At 37.1% G+C, this 15,447-nt stretch overlaps 1 pseudogene; it reads left to right on the forward strand.

The window, feature by feature from the left end:
* Nucleotides 1–9,214: 9,214 nt before the first annotated feature.
* Nucleotides 9,215–9,915, forward strand: LOC124961324 (spliceosome-associated protein CWC15 homolog; annotated as a pseudogene).
* The last annotated feature ends 5,532 nt before the right edge of the window (nt 9,916–15,447 follow it).

The raw sequence follows: 15,447 nt of genomic DNA on the forward strand, positions 1-15,447 counted from the left end.
ATAATAGCCAAACCAAGGAACCAGCCTAGGTGTTCATCAATGAATTAATGGATAAAGAAAATGTGATATTCTCTCTCTCTCTCTCTCGCTCTCTCACACACACACACACACACAGAGAGAGATGGAGTTTTATTTATCCATAAAGAAAAAATAAAGTATGTCATTTGCAGGAAAATGGATAAAACTTGAGAAAATTGTGTTAAATGAAATGTCAATTCAGAAAGTCAAGGGTAGTTAGTATGTTTTCTCTCATATGTGGGAGCTAAAGAGTAAAAATGAAAAGAAACATGGGGGGAATCTCATTAGAATCAAAGTGACATCAGTATAGTAGAAATAGACGTGTGTGTGTGTGTGTGTGTGTGTGTGTGTGTGTGTGTATTTATATATATATGAACCAGGGGCAGGGAAGAAGAGAGGGAAGGGGGAAATACTGGGGAATTATACTGGTCAAATTATATTATTTAACTGTGTGCATGTATGAATATGTTAAAAAAAAATCCCATCATTAAGTAAAACTATAATGCACCAATTAAAAAGAAAAAAGTACCATAATAATTTCATTATACAGTTCCGTAAGAAGAAACCTAAATTTGAAAATATGCTATTATTATTCCTAGATCAAAGTTTTCAAAATGAGGTAAATGAAAGGACAAGCAATAAATGACTAATTGAATTAGTTTTATTTCATGCAGAGAGTTCAAGAGGTGCCATGGACCTAAAAACATTTCTAGGTTCTATATAGACTGTCTTAAATGAGAAACTGAAGAAGGAAAGCAAAAATAACCTAATCCAATGAGGTCAATAATATTTGAATTGATATTTAAAATCTAGGTTTAATTCTTCAAGAAAGTAAACAATGACTTGGCATATGTAAAGTTAAAAGCTCTCAATACATCACTCCACAATGTTACTAGTTTATGTTCACATTTTCTTTGTTTTCATGGCTTTGTGGTCTCCATTACATTGTATATTATGTCTTCTCATTTGTAGTAGGAAAAAAAAATCTCAAAAATCCATGTCAATTTCAAAGGTATCAGAAAACAGGGATTATGGGATCTCAGCAAAGTCCTCAAAATCTTTGTTCTCACATACTTTAGCAAACACACTTTTAGTTGTAAAAAGAAAATACTGTTCCCCATCCAGGGAACACAGAGAAGAACTTCCGGTCTTTCTGACCCCAGGTCTTCCTATCAACCCTGAAAGCCTCCCCTGAAGCTCTGGAATATGTGGTACCAGGATGACACAGCATCGGAACATCTGCCCTATCACTTGGTGCTTCTTTTACTCTGTTTATAAAGTATAGCTCGCAAATCTCTTTATAACAGTGGATGTTTGGTGAAATAAAATCAGTCCAGAGAAATGTAATTTATGCCACTAAAACCAAAAGTCTGGGTGTGCCCTGTTCCCACAGGAACACAGAACTCAGCCTCCTCCTGGGGGTACCGGCCATCTCCAGTGCAGATCCCCTCTGCACACAAAGCTCCTGTGGTCCTCAACTATCACTTGCAAGCTGTGAGAAAGCTCTAATGCTTTCCAATGCCTTTCTATTGTTTAAGCTTCTATTATTTATGTAACCAACGTGAAGCAAAGCGCAGTGCTCACAAATGGCCTGGTGAGAGCTGAGATAACAGTACATGCCCTGCCCAGGGGAATGGCAAGTTTCATCCTGTAAAATTGACACTCAATGACAGAAATAAAAGTAATGACTATGTACCTCCCAGGTGTGTTTCCCAGTGCAGCAGGCCCCTACCTCAAAGTGCAAAGATGGAGAATTAAAGGAGAATTTTCCCCACCAAGAAATTCTTTTCCCAAGAAAACAAAGGAGAAGAAATGGGCAGACTCACCTCTTCCTGGAGAGGTTCTGCCAATTCTTCAGGACATGCACACCGTTCTCCTTGTCCTCATGCTCCAAGTGCTCATTGGGTGGGTGGAAATAGCCAATGAGGTCCTGCAGACTCAGACTCACTGACTGAAAGGGCAGGTCAGCCAAGGGAGCCTTAGCCTTCTTGCTGAGAGCATCCAGGCCCCTGAAATCACAGCAAACATCTTTCTGTCACTGACCCATGATTTAATGTCACTGCTTTTGATTTACAGATAACTTTACAGAGTTATGCATTTCCTCTAACATTGTGAAAAGCATATGGAAGAAAGGGCCTCCTGTCCTCCAGCAACAATGACGAGGAACACATCCATTGGCAACTGCATTGCCACATGTAGGTGCCACATCATCTTATAAAAGCCCCTGTCAGGAGTCGCTCACCTAGAGGCACAGGATCAATGCTGACAAAACTGGTTATTTAGAAACCAATACTGCATACTTCAAAGTCTTGAAGCCACATCTTTCCAGATTCATAGTTCTGAAATTTGCTTGTAGTTTATTTCTGAAGAGGAATTCTTATACTGTTTAATTTCTAGTAGTTAAGAAATATATTCTGTTGATGTAAATTCAAAACATTTGCATGTTGATTGGTAACATATTAAGGTGCTTTTCTATTATTCAAAATAAATCCTCTTAAATGCTTTCAAATCTAAAAATTAGATTGAGAAAGAAGACTGAGATGCATTTTCTCACCTTTGAAGCAAGACAATAGTGAATAGAAATGTGATAATTTGTTGAGTGTACTGAGACTTTCAGTTTTAAAGCTCAGAGTTTTGAATGTGTTTGGAAAGTACATTAAAACATGATGCTTTTAAATCAAAATTATTCCAAGGTTAAAAATTCGTTAAGGGAAAAAACACAAAACAGATACCATAAAGAAATAGGAGAACAGCATTGCTCTAGTTGATAACAGTAGTACACATTAGTCATGAAAATACAATGTACAAAACTATTCAAATTCTTGATCTCTGCATTGACAAAATTGTATGGCAATATTTTAGTTCCATAAATATTTTTGATTAAGGTTTTCTCATTTTTAGGAGCAATAAAAGGCTTATTAATAAGACTTAGCATTGCAATTGGTGAGGATGTGGGGGGAAAAAGGTACACTCATACATTGTTGGTGGGACTGCATTGTTGGTGCAACCACTTTGGAAAGCACTATGGAGATTCCTCAGAAAACTCAAGAGTGGACCCACCATTTGACCCAGTTATCCCACTCTTTCGTTTATGCCCAAAGGACTTATAATCAACATACTAAAGTGATGCAGCCACATCGATGTTTATAGCTGCTCAATGCACAATAGCAAAACTATGGAATCAATCAAGATGCTGTTCAACAAATGAATGGATAGAAAATGTGTACATACACACAATGGAATGTTACTCAGCATTAAAGAAGAATGAAATCATGGCATTTGCAGGTAAAGGGATGGAATTGGAGAAGGTCTTGCTAAGTGAAATGAGCCAATCCCAATTAACCAAAGGCTGAATACTTTCTCTGATAGGCAGCCGCTGATCCATAGCAGGGGAGGGGGAGAAGAATGAAGGAACTTTGGATTGTACAGGGCTGAGGGAGGAGAGGGGCGGAGCACATGGGGATGGGAAGGACAGTAGATTGAGACAGATGTTACCCTATATACATATATGAAAAAGTTTTTAAAAAATAAAAAAATGAGAATTAGCTTTGAACTTTATGCTCAAAAACATTTAAAACGTATCATGATTTACATGAAGATAACTTATTTTAGAATACCGAACCTCCCCTTCATGTCCATAAAAATAGTAAAACTGCAAATATTCTACAGTTTTTGAGTGAAATCTCATTAATTTTGTCAACAGAATTCATCTACTCCTGAGTTTCATTATTTCTATAGATTTTTCTTTTTATTATAAGTACCATATAGAATAATCCAATTAATGTAAGTAATACAAATACAATACAATATAAAAATTACACCTACTCATCTCCAAATCTCTAAACTTTACTCCATAAAATGAAGTTTAAGGTTTAAATGATGCAGAGAAATGGGAGAAAAACTCTAGGGATTCTATCAACTTACATGTTATGCACATTCTTCAAATCACATAAAAGCCCTTCCAACACAACACACACACACACACACACACACACACACACACCGAGTGGAATGGTTTATGAAAGAAGCAGATAATGATTAAGTGGATAAAAATATTGGGTAGGGAAGATCTCTCTTACATTGGAAAGTCAAAATGGTTTATAAATTTAGCTACTCTTCTGAGAAAATACTTTATAATTCTTTTCCAAACTAATATAATGTGGGAACTATTTGCAATTTATAGATGATGATAATAACATAAAAGATCATTAAAAGTTTCTTAGAAACATTAATAGAATAAATCAACAAAAATGGAGAAATATAATCAACAAACATAAAACATATTCATTCCCAAAATTTACAAAGGCAAATTTTAAAAATACAGATATGTGTGCAAATTTGTAAAACTGTATACCTTGCTTTTAACATCTTATTTATATTGATTCATCTGTATATATAAAATCTGCATATTTCAAGAATATTTTCCTCTCATCAAATTTGCAAATTTCAGGAGAGAGGTAGCCATCCTGTACAGGTCACATGGTGTACTGATATAACATTATCAGAAAACACACTGGTCACCAGGTTTGATTTAGTATGTGAATATGCAACTATTTCAATCATTAGGTGGAAAATCAGCTATTACAAGGGCCACTATTTTTTAAATGTAGTTCAAAACTCATCAAGCATCTAGGCTTCATTATTCCTCTGAAAAGGGAAGTCAGTCAGTCTAGCACAAAAACAATTTGCAGAAAAATCCAGACCTGTACCTCTCAATTACAAATTGCATGCACAACCTCTAAAAATGCATTTCTTTATCCTTCATTTAAATGAGAGCTTTAAAGATAAAAGGGATTAATAATCTAGAAATAAAGTACTTTGAAGGATGAATACACAAAATTTAATTCTTTGAGAAGATAAATAAAGCAGCAAAACTGAAGATGAGAAAATAATCAACAATACAATACTGTGCAATTCTACAGCAGGAAAAAATAAATAAAAGATGGCGATGACTTGTGTATTCCAGAGGAAAAGGATGGATTCATAGCATATCACAATGCCCTAGGATGAGCTGTTACGATGCCGTATCAGCTTCCACAATCAGAGTGCCTGAGTGGAAACCACAGAGGGAACTAGACAGTAAAGAGAATTAGAATGCAAACTCTAAAACTGACAGGATATTAGGCAAGAGAGTCAGAGAAGAATGAGTCAAACGTGACTGCTTTGGGAAAAATAGATGAAGAGGTACCAAATATTCATAGTTCTTCAGTCAGTATTTTCATTTATAGGAATCCATCCTAAAGAAATAAAAAAGTGCATAAAACTTGTGCCCCAGAATGTCAGAGCAATAGTAGTGTTTCTCCAATTGGTTTTGATAGTATAAAAGAAACATATCCATTGTAATGCGGACAATAATACAGGGCTTACTTTTTTAAAGTTAAACAACAAAAGAAAAGTCTCCCTATTCTCAAATTCCTATGCACTATCCCTTTTGATCCATCTCAAGTACTTGAAGTTAAAAGACGGTACATCTCTCCAACAGCTGTTGTATAAGCATGTACCAACATGTGGAAGAATTTCTTTTCTATTAAAATAAGATTTGAAATACCCATATTGCATTACAACTTGCTTTCATTCCACAGTATTTTCATGGATATCTTTCCATATCAATATATTCTGGCAGCTAATTCCAGTTAATGTTAGAACAATTTTGTTAAACATTTGAGTCTTTTCTATTTTGGGTTATGACAAAGAATGATAAAATTAATCTTCCCATACATTTCTTCCTACATGTTTTACTTTATTTATGTAAGATAAAAACCACTTATCATTTTTGAAAAAAAGCCTACTCTCTCAAAGGCTATCTATAGCAAGAATATTTTGAAGTGTGTTAATATACCCTTCTCTCTTGTTTTTGTGTTTGTATTTACAGAACCTAGCTCCTGTTTTTCCAAAGGTATCCATTATCATCAGGGAGGATTCAGATTATACTAGAAAAAAATGAAGAAAGGAAGATGAACTCAGTATTCAGCTTTTTATAGCAAAAGTAGCATTTTGGGAGGCCACAGCTGGATGGCATCTTCATGCAGCAGCTGAGAGTCCATGGAGAGGAGGGGTGGCATTTCAGTTGTCTGACACCCTGAGAGGAAAAGGACACACCTCTGGGCTCCCATGACAGCCCTTTCATCCTGGGATGAATGAATGTACCAGCCTACCCAGGAGTCCAGACTGGGAACTATAGACTGGTTGTCTGGTCCTACCCTGGCTGGGTGCGTGGGGGCAGAGATAACTGTGTATTCCCTCTCTGTGGGTTAGATATTTTCTTTCTGGACTGAGGTGCTATCTGAATAAACTAGCAAAATCTCACCACTCTTAGGCTGAGGAACAAGGCCCCTGGGGTAAGGATTTCCTAGCAATATCAACTGTCCTTTCCTAATACTAAAATAATGAGAAACTTGGCCCCACACTCCTGTCTACCTCCGATCCACTGAAGCACCATATTGGAGATCCCCTGAATGGGCCTGCAGGGAAAATACAGATGCATATCTCTTTTGCGGCTGCCCACTGCACTCCACCAGCTTCACCTTGGAAAATAAAGACCTACACGGGTCATCTTTTCTAGAGACCTCCAATGAACTCAGAATGAGAGGCATCTTCTGGCACCCTGAGGGCTCCAGAGCAGGAGAAGTAAGAGAAAAGCACAAGTGAAGGGCAAGCAGGCTGCCATCTTTTCAGAGTTACTTCTGGTCTCCCCACAACTTACCCATCTTTACTATTACTTATGAGAGTTAACATACATGTACCAACACATATAAATCTACAAATGACTATATGAACCGTAGAAACAAGCTAAGTGTACAATAAAGGATGATAAATTGTAGAAGCATACCTACACATTTAAGTAGTATGGGGTCATCAAAAATACAAAACAGAAAAATATCAATTATAAAATGTCAAATGAAGAAAGTAGAATATAAAACTACATTATATAAATGTGCATGAATTCAAAATAAAAACACCAATACTTCCATAATTATAGATTTCTTAGTACAATGAATTTTTCTGTATTTTCTAACACAAACTTGTACTGCTTTCAAAATCAGAACAAATGAAATACTATTAAAAGACTAATATGTATGTTGAACATAAGCAATCATAAATGACCAAGTCCTTGTTTGTTATAATTAACATGATGTTTTCTTGTAAGTTTAATATTAATATGAAATACATTATGAAGAGTTTAGTAAAACAACTTTCCCTAATCAGCAAAATTAATGTTTCCTCTTATCTGCACCCATAGGAGACCTCTGCATCACACAGATTAATGTACAAAAAACAAACAAACACACACACACACACACATACACACAAGTTCCATGGAAAACCCCCAAACTTCAATAAATATTTAGATTTCTGCTATCGACCCTATGCCATGAAAAGATACAATTATAAGATCAATAAAATGTAATTAAACTTGGAAAAACTTGTAGTTATTTATTCTCACAAAATACTTAGAAAATGATTACCTAACATGCAGATCTCTACAAAGAGGAGAAGTATAAAAATAAAATCTAATCCAAAATCTTACAAGAAATATTTAGGAAATAGAATCCTACTAACCCAAACCTTGACCTAATATGTCATACACAGGACTTTTTATCTTTTCCTCATCCTGTAACTCTACCATCATAGATGCAACTTGAATTCAGGCATAATTCAAAACATGCAGGAGGAGGATAGAATTCTTAGTTTTCTATTAGTGCAACAGAAGTAAGTTAAAAAGGCAGGTGCAGGAGCTGGACAGCATTCTGAAGGTGCCTGTGCCCAGATGGGCACAACTAATCTCAGAAATACAAAAGCAAATCCTTAGTTATGACAGGAGCATGAAGTCTTAAGCTAGTCAGCAGCTCAATACCATTCCTATCATTGTGCCAAATTTCACCACTTTCATTACAGACATAATCATGCAATTATCATAAAATGATTCAAAGGAGCTCAGAAGAAAAGTCTGCATAGAAAATTAGAGAAGTGATGTACATTAGAGAAAAATTCTACTATGCTCCATCTTCATAATGTTATGCAATGTGATAAGGTTTGTGATAACTCATTGCACATGCCTGGGAAACCAGGAAGGAGCCTGATGGGTGGGTGGTATCCAAGTAACCAAAGAACTATACACCCAGAGAAACTTCTGGGTGGGTTTCAGCACTTCAGGAAATTGATGTAATGGAGAAGAATGGAAGAGAAATTGGAAATTTAGAAACACATGTAAAACCTGTCAGCCTTTTTACATGCATTTCTAACATCAAAGAAAATGAGATTTACAGGGAGACCAAAATTTTATTTTCCTCCTTACCTTAGAAGACCGGAAGGTAAATAGTTGATTTTACATCTGCCTTTTCTTGTCCATGAGTAGAAGGCTTTTCTCTTCCATGAGACTTAAGTATTTTCCTGTTGTGATGTGGCATAATTGGACAGCTGGCCCCATCTTATGTTGCTCCCACTCCACCTAAGACAACAACAGAACTTGGTCCAACAGCATCACAGGAGCAGCAGAAATTAAAACATGCAGGTTGCACTATATTAAATACAAGTGTACACATATATAATTAAGCTGCCATCTTTATAACACACGAGGAAAAGGAAATACACCTATATACTATACCTATTTCTAGTACTATACTATTCCTAAATTTTCTGAATTGTGAAGTTTTGTAAAAACTATGAGTTTACTCCATCTGCTTCAGTCTACTGCTTCCTTTTCCACTGGATGAAAAAAAAATAATGTACGCCAGGAGCAGAGGATTCTGGAGGCCAAGAGTGGCAAGGATTTCTGTGTGATCTCTAGTGGTTGTTCATCAGACCTGGGCCAAAGTGAGCTACGAGAGGCTAGCACCTTATCTTCCTTATGCAGGTGGGACAGGAAAGGAAAACCAGGGTCAGAGTCAGCGGCAGGTGGAGGAGCTCCAGAGCTGTGGGCAGGGTGGGGCCTGTGGAGCTCTCCTTGTGCCATGGAGAAAATGGCAAGAAGGGAGCTTTGCCTATAGCTTAAGTGGGCTCCGGTCCTCCCACCCACAAATCCCGCACCAGAGCAAAGACAAGAGTTCCTCGTAAACATCCAAGGGCACACTCCCGGAATACCAAATCATGAGGTGTGCTGGACTCGGAGGTACCCCGCAGCAGAAAACCCTGTTTCTCCCTCTCTGGACACAGCCTTTACCCTTTATGAAAATCAAGAGACAGAATAAAAGATGACATGGCAGCCAGGCTGACTTTTGAACCTGCAAGAGGTGAAAGAGGAAAAGGAGAAGGTGAATTGAGCCAACTCTCAAAGCAGTATTCAAGCAGAGATCTTCCCTCTTATACAAAGATAAAACACAGACAGACTACTCAGGATGCCCCTAAAGAGGTTCCTAACACCTGACTCCAGGAGGGAATCAGAAGAAAAGAAAGCTGCTTGCAAGGGATAAAAAATAGGGTTCATCCAACCTTAGAACAATGAACATCCTTTTCAGTGTCAAAGAAGCCTCTGTAGATCAGATTCCTGCTGCCAACCTCAATGCAGATGATCCTTCAACAGATGAGGAAGATGAAGATTTCTGAAGAGGAGAGTGATGATGTTGATACTGCTGTTCTTGCAGAACTGGAAAAAAGAAAGAAAGAAAGAAAAAAGAAAGAAAGAAAGAAAGAGGACAGAAGAGCAGGCCAGGAAGGAACAAGAACAAAAAACTGAAGAGAAAATTCATATGGAGAACATTCTGAGTGGAAACCCTCTTCTTAATCTCACTGGCCCATCCCAGCCTCAGGAAACTTCAAAGTTCAAAGAAGGTGGGCTGATGATATTGTGTTGAAGAACTGCGCAAAAGGTGAAGATGATCAAAAGAAAGACAAAAGGGTGGTAAATGATACCCTGCCATCTGAATTTCACAAAAGGTCATGGAAAAATATATTAAGTAATACAGTATTGTGTGCTTAAATACTGTAAAAGGTTAAAAAAAGTATACCCAACAAAATTTTACTTTTTTTTTTTTTTTTGCAATGCTGGGGATCAAACCCAGGGCCTTGTGCTTGCAAGACAAGCACTCTACCAACTGAGCTATTTCCCCAGCCCAAAATTTTACCTTTAAACTCAATATTTATCAAGTTTTAGTATTTAGGTGGATTTGATCAACTGTATATTCATATTCAATGAAACAAAATTATTATCATTAATAATTAATACTAAAAGAAAAATTTCAAATTACAAACTAAGAAAATATATAAATGTATATAAACATTTTGTTGCAAAGGGTATGGTGAGAAGGAGAAGTCTTCCAGTCACAAAAATATACTACCTTGGGTTAGTATTCTATAATGAGAGGGTAACTGAAATGAGAAAGAGGATTCATACACATTGGTTTATCTTAATGTTAAATTAGATAAGGCCAAATATTTTTAAAATAAAGTGAGAATGAAATCACAACAGCATTTTCCAATGGATACTTTGAAAGGAGTGGTGGTGCCATTTTAAAATGTCACTCCTTTAGTACACTGGAAGTTATCTTCCATGAACCTATCTAAACTAAACACGGAAAAATTCCTGTCCACCTTCCAATGTTCAAAAGAGGTACAAATGTCTACAAAATTACCACGTGGGATATCTAACCAAAACCAACAGTAGACCACGAAACTATTTTAATCGTCATTCCATAGGCTCTAATCTCACAGGAAAAAAAATCTATAAAGGCAGCAATTGGAGGAAGATACTGCCCATGAGGAGGAAGAGCCCCTGGGGACTGTGATCCTCAGTAATTTCCTCAGAGTGTGACACACCTTAACTTGAGGGGCTGGAGTTGTAGCTCAATGGTAGAGCACTCACCTAGTACCTGTGAGGCCCTGTGTTTGATCCTCAGCACCACATAAAAAGAAAGGTATTGTATCCATTAACAACTAAAAGATACATATATATATATATATATATATATATATATATATAATTTTTAAAAACTTGAATGGTTTTCAAAGCACTGAACCTTCTAATTTTTAAAAAAAGCTCTGATACTTTAATTCTATTTAACACAGCTTAACACCACACCTTTATCAATACTGTATTTAAAGGACTTAAAGGCAATCTTCAGAGAGCCTTTGAACTGACCAGAACTGTGTATGTCTTTATCAATTCTTATTACTATAATGAGTATTTGTGACTTTTATTACAGTCTAGATTTCTTACTCAGCTATTGAGCTCTCTGTAAATAAAGACAGTGACCTCCAGACACACCTCTTGTCCTGCCACTCAGGCTGTTTCTTGTTGCACAGGAGCCTGGGTCTGGGTTGAGACATTCTACTTAGGAAACTCTTGGCATCTCTAGTCTCCAGAGGGACCAGAGAAAACACTGCTTTCATAGTGAACAGTTCAGTTGAAACAAAAAAGGTCTATTTTCATTCTTGCCATGTTTCATTCTTTGGACTCTTTTTCAAGTGAATTAAAAGAGCAACACGAATGGGATAGCTTGAGAGTAAATGGACATACTTTTTGACAGAAGAAAACACAGATGGAAATAAAAATGGCCAAAATAACAATAAACACTTACTTAAGCATATTCCCTCATTTCTTCCATCTAATCTCATTTGTTCTTCTTTCCTTCCATTCTGCAAAGAGTAGATTCACCTTATTCTTCTAACTTATGTCCACGAGGGAGAGCACCCCACAGACACACTCCCTTTAATCCTTATGGCATAAAATCATTTTACCAAACTTTCTCATCTCAGCAAAAACATCTCAGAATTTTCACTAACAGGAATTAAAACTGAGAAATATAAAAATAGTTACTGATTATCTAACATTTAATGGTACCTTTGAAACTGGAGTTCTGTGATGAAAGTCAGTTTGCTGCTCTGCATGCAGGTGAGGGTCTGCACAAGTTGCAACGCTTCTCTTGGCTGCAGAGGCCTGCATCTCCATCTCCTAATGCCGGTCCATCCCATCAAGTGCTGCACATCCATTTCTCCTTCTTTCTGAATTCTTGTCTCATGAAGGTGAAGAATTTACTCTGCAGAGCAGAACCCTAGCACTGTAACACCAGACTCCATGGCACGTTTCCCTCATTAGGTCGCTCTGCTAGGGGTTTATATAGATCTTGGTTCACTGCTTTATGCTAATTAGGTCCAGATTTATGCTAATTAGGACTTGGACAATACTAACCTCTATTGGTCAGTTCCTTTTCTTTTTTCTTTTTTTAGTACTTACAGATTTATGCACAGCAGCCCCAAGTTGAAAATAACCCAACCTTAATCAACACATGAGCAAATGCGCTGGGATATAGCTCAGGGTCAAAGCACTTGCCTCGCAGTGGCCAAGCTCTGGCATCAACCCCCCAACTCAAAAAAAAAAAAAAAGAGAGAAAGAGAACCCTACCAAAAAACTGTAAGGAAAAAAATGTGAATAAGCAAATTTAATCAATACATAAAGCCATATTGATGGAGAGACACCCAACTCAACTAAGCTCTCTGTTCTTAGCTTACTACTAAATTCGCCTTAGGCTTTGAGATTTCATAAAAGCTATTGTGAATACTGTTCTAGAAAACAGAAAATGGAGCCCATTTAATTTCACCTTATAGGCTACACCTTGGCCTAATATTTTTATGTATAATTCTTGTGCTTGCTCAAAGGCCTTGTTAGGATTTGCTGAAGATGGCGGTATATAGATTGATATTGCAAAAGGTGGTAAGGTTTATCAATTATAGAACAGGATCCTCTAGAGGAATGTAAGGCACCACCAAGTCCTTTGAGTTTTAAGCAGTTGCTAGTAGATATCTCTGGCAGACAGTCTTGTTAATTGAATATTTATGTTTAGGGCTAAGCATAGTGAGGTATCTAATCACAGTTTGGGACTTAGCTATAGTGAATTCAGGTGTTCTAAGAGTACTTTCTTATGCTATTTTTATTATAATTAAGGCTTTCTACAGCTCAGTCTTATTTAATGATTATCTTAATCACACTTTACATCACATTGTATTAACTAGGTTTCATTATATGACCATGGTGGTGGGCACAAAATTTACCAGTCCTGTTGTAGTGTAACAGTCTAACTTTCATTTATATGTTAATTTTAATCATTGCTGCATGTGTGAGCAATCACTGGGGTGTGGTTGAGCAAAGCCTTGTGAGCTACTTATTATTAGTGAACTTGATACCTGCACCTATTGATCATATCTTGATATAGAGGGCATTCTCACAGGGGCAGAGATGCTTGCATATATAAATTTACTATAAGCTAATAAAGAGATCAGGACCAAACTTTGTGTTTATGAAGTATAAATACTCATCTAAGCATTGTCAGTGTTTAAGCTACATCAACTGATTATAAACTTATATAACTGTGTATTGACTTGAAATAAGACACATCTTATATAGGGTGGGTAAAATAAAGTCTTAGGTAAGTATTATGTTAATTAGTAAGGGTATAGGAAGATTTCTAGTTGCTTGTGTTCATCAGTGGGACTTTAGTATAAAAGAAGATTAAATTTTAATATATTAGTATGGACATACTGAGATAAAAGTTAATAAATTTTAGATCATATAAGAAGAACATTATCCAGGGGTAAGGATAAGGGGCCAAACATTGTGTAGGGAATGTGAGGGTTCTTGTGAAATTCTGTATTTTTTTTCTGTCCATCAAGCATAACTATATTAACACCCTATGGTTAATATGCTAGATGAGAATACTGACATTATAATAAGTCCAGCTACAATTGAATTGATTGCATCAAGGCTGACAGTCAGTGGTGAGTGGAAGCATACCTAAAAAATAAAAACCACTAAAGGCATGAGACTTAGTTATGTTGGATCACCTTCAAATATGACACTAATCCATTGTGATGCCTTATTTAAGGGGAACTTGAGAGTGAGTTACAAGTTATGCCCCTGAGTAGGAACCAAATGCCAGATAACATTTCAGATTAGCTAACCCCGAGTTTCATGGGATCAGAGCAAGAAGAGGGACACGTCCTGGGCTGGCTGAGGGTTTCATGGAGGATGGTAGACTAAGAGACCTCTGTTGGAAGGGACTATCCATTTGGACAGTGAAACAACTATGACCGAAATGGGATATGTGCCGCCAGTAAATTGGATGTGCTGTGCAATACTAGAATTTGTGTCAGTGAAGAATATCCATATCATCAAGAATTAGCTATGTGGGATAATTAATATGTTTTATGTGTACTATGTGAGATGGATGTGCTTGCTTATATGCACAGGGATGGGATTTAATGTTGATTAAACATAGAATGTACTAGGTATTTATTAAAAGTTTTTATGGATATACATTATTGTATGGGAGCAAGCATTAATGCACACTATACATAGAGGTAATTTTGTAAACAGTAAAGTAATTAATAGTGACAGAAGTCAAATTGGAGGAACTGGTGGAGTGTTAGTGCAGACAACAGTTTAAGTTAGTAATATCAGCTTTGGGAGCTGAAGGTAGAATTTGTTGTTTCTTCCCTGAATTTTTCTCTAAGAAGTTAGGTAAGTTTAAGACTTCTCTTTTGGTTTACAAGATCAAGGTAATATTTACATTATTAGGGCTCTTCATTGAAGGAGCTTGTTTTCGAGTAAGCTGACAGCTAGAAGAATAAGGAAAATAACAGTGAAGTGAAGGATGGATACTAGCTGGACAATGATGATAAATGGGCATTCTACTGGCTGGCCTCCAAACTCATCCCTCTACTCTGAATGACATGTCACAAGTCCATCTGGTGTGATGGCAACAACCAGTGAGAAAGGAATGTGTGGTCACCACAGCTCCAGGACAGGCACTGCAACACAACCACATAGCACTGTGGCTGGCTCTGTTATCCTTGCTACCAGTACCTCTCATGCCACCATGAGCTCTACAAGAACAGGCACCATACCCTGGCCACCACTGTCCTTCAACACCTGGGTCAGGGCCTCTCCCATGGCAGGCATTCAATTCATCTTAGATGAATGGATTAAGATTCTATTCTAGTCTCAAGGTCTGGGTTCCCCACTGCAAGATTTATATGCTGAAATCCTACGCCCCCAGCCTTGGGAGGTGGGGGCTTTGAGAGAGGATTAGGTCTTAAGAGCAGGGACTTCAGCAATGCAACTAAGGCCCTTTAATAGTCATCCTCTCCACTTTTGCCATGGGAGGACACAGTGAAAAGGTGCCACGTAACCGGACAGTAGTGCTGGAGTTTTGAACTTGGACTTCCCAAGCTCCAGAATGAAGAGAATCAAACATTTGTGATTATAAGACACATATATTATGACCTCCTGTTATAGAAATCCAAATAGAAAAAGAGCTTCTAGCAATACCAAGATTCTTGAGTTCCCAAGTTCATGTGTCCCCAGCATGACAGCCTCTGTTACACAAAGATGTCCCACCAAGAAACCACGCAAGAAATTATGATGCTTAAGAAAGTGGACAGAAGGGAAAAGGAAGCTTTCTTGAGGTGAGGTATTTAAATACACGAACATTCTGAATT

Source organism: Sciurus carolinensis, chromosome 12 (genome assembly GCF_902686445.1).
Source record: "Sciurus carolinensis chromosome 12, mSciCar1.2, whole genome shotgun sequence".
Lineage (NCBI taxonomy): Eukaryota > Metazoa > Chordata > Mammalia > Rodentia > Sciuridae > Sciurus > Sciurus carolinensis.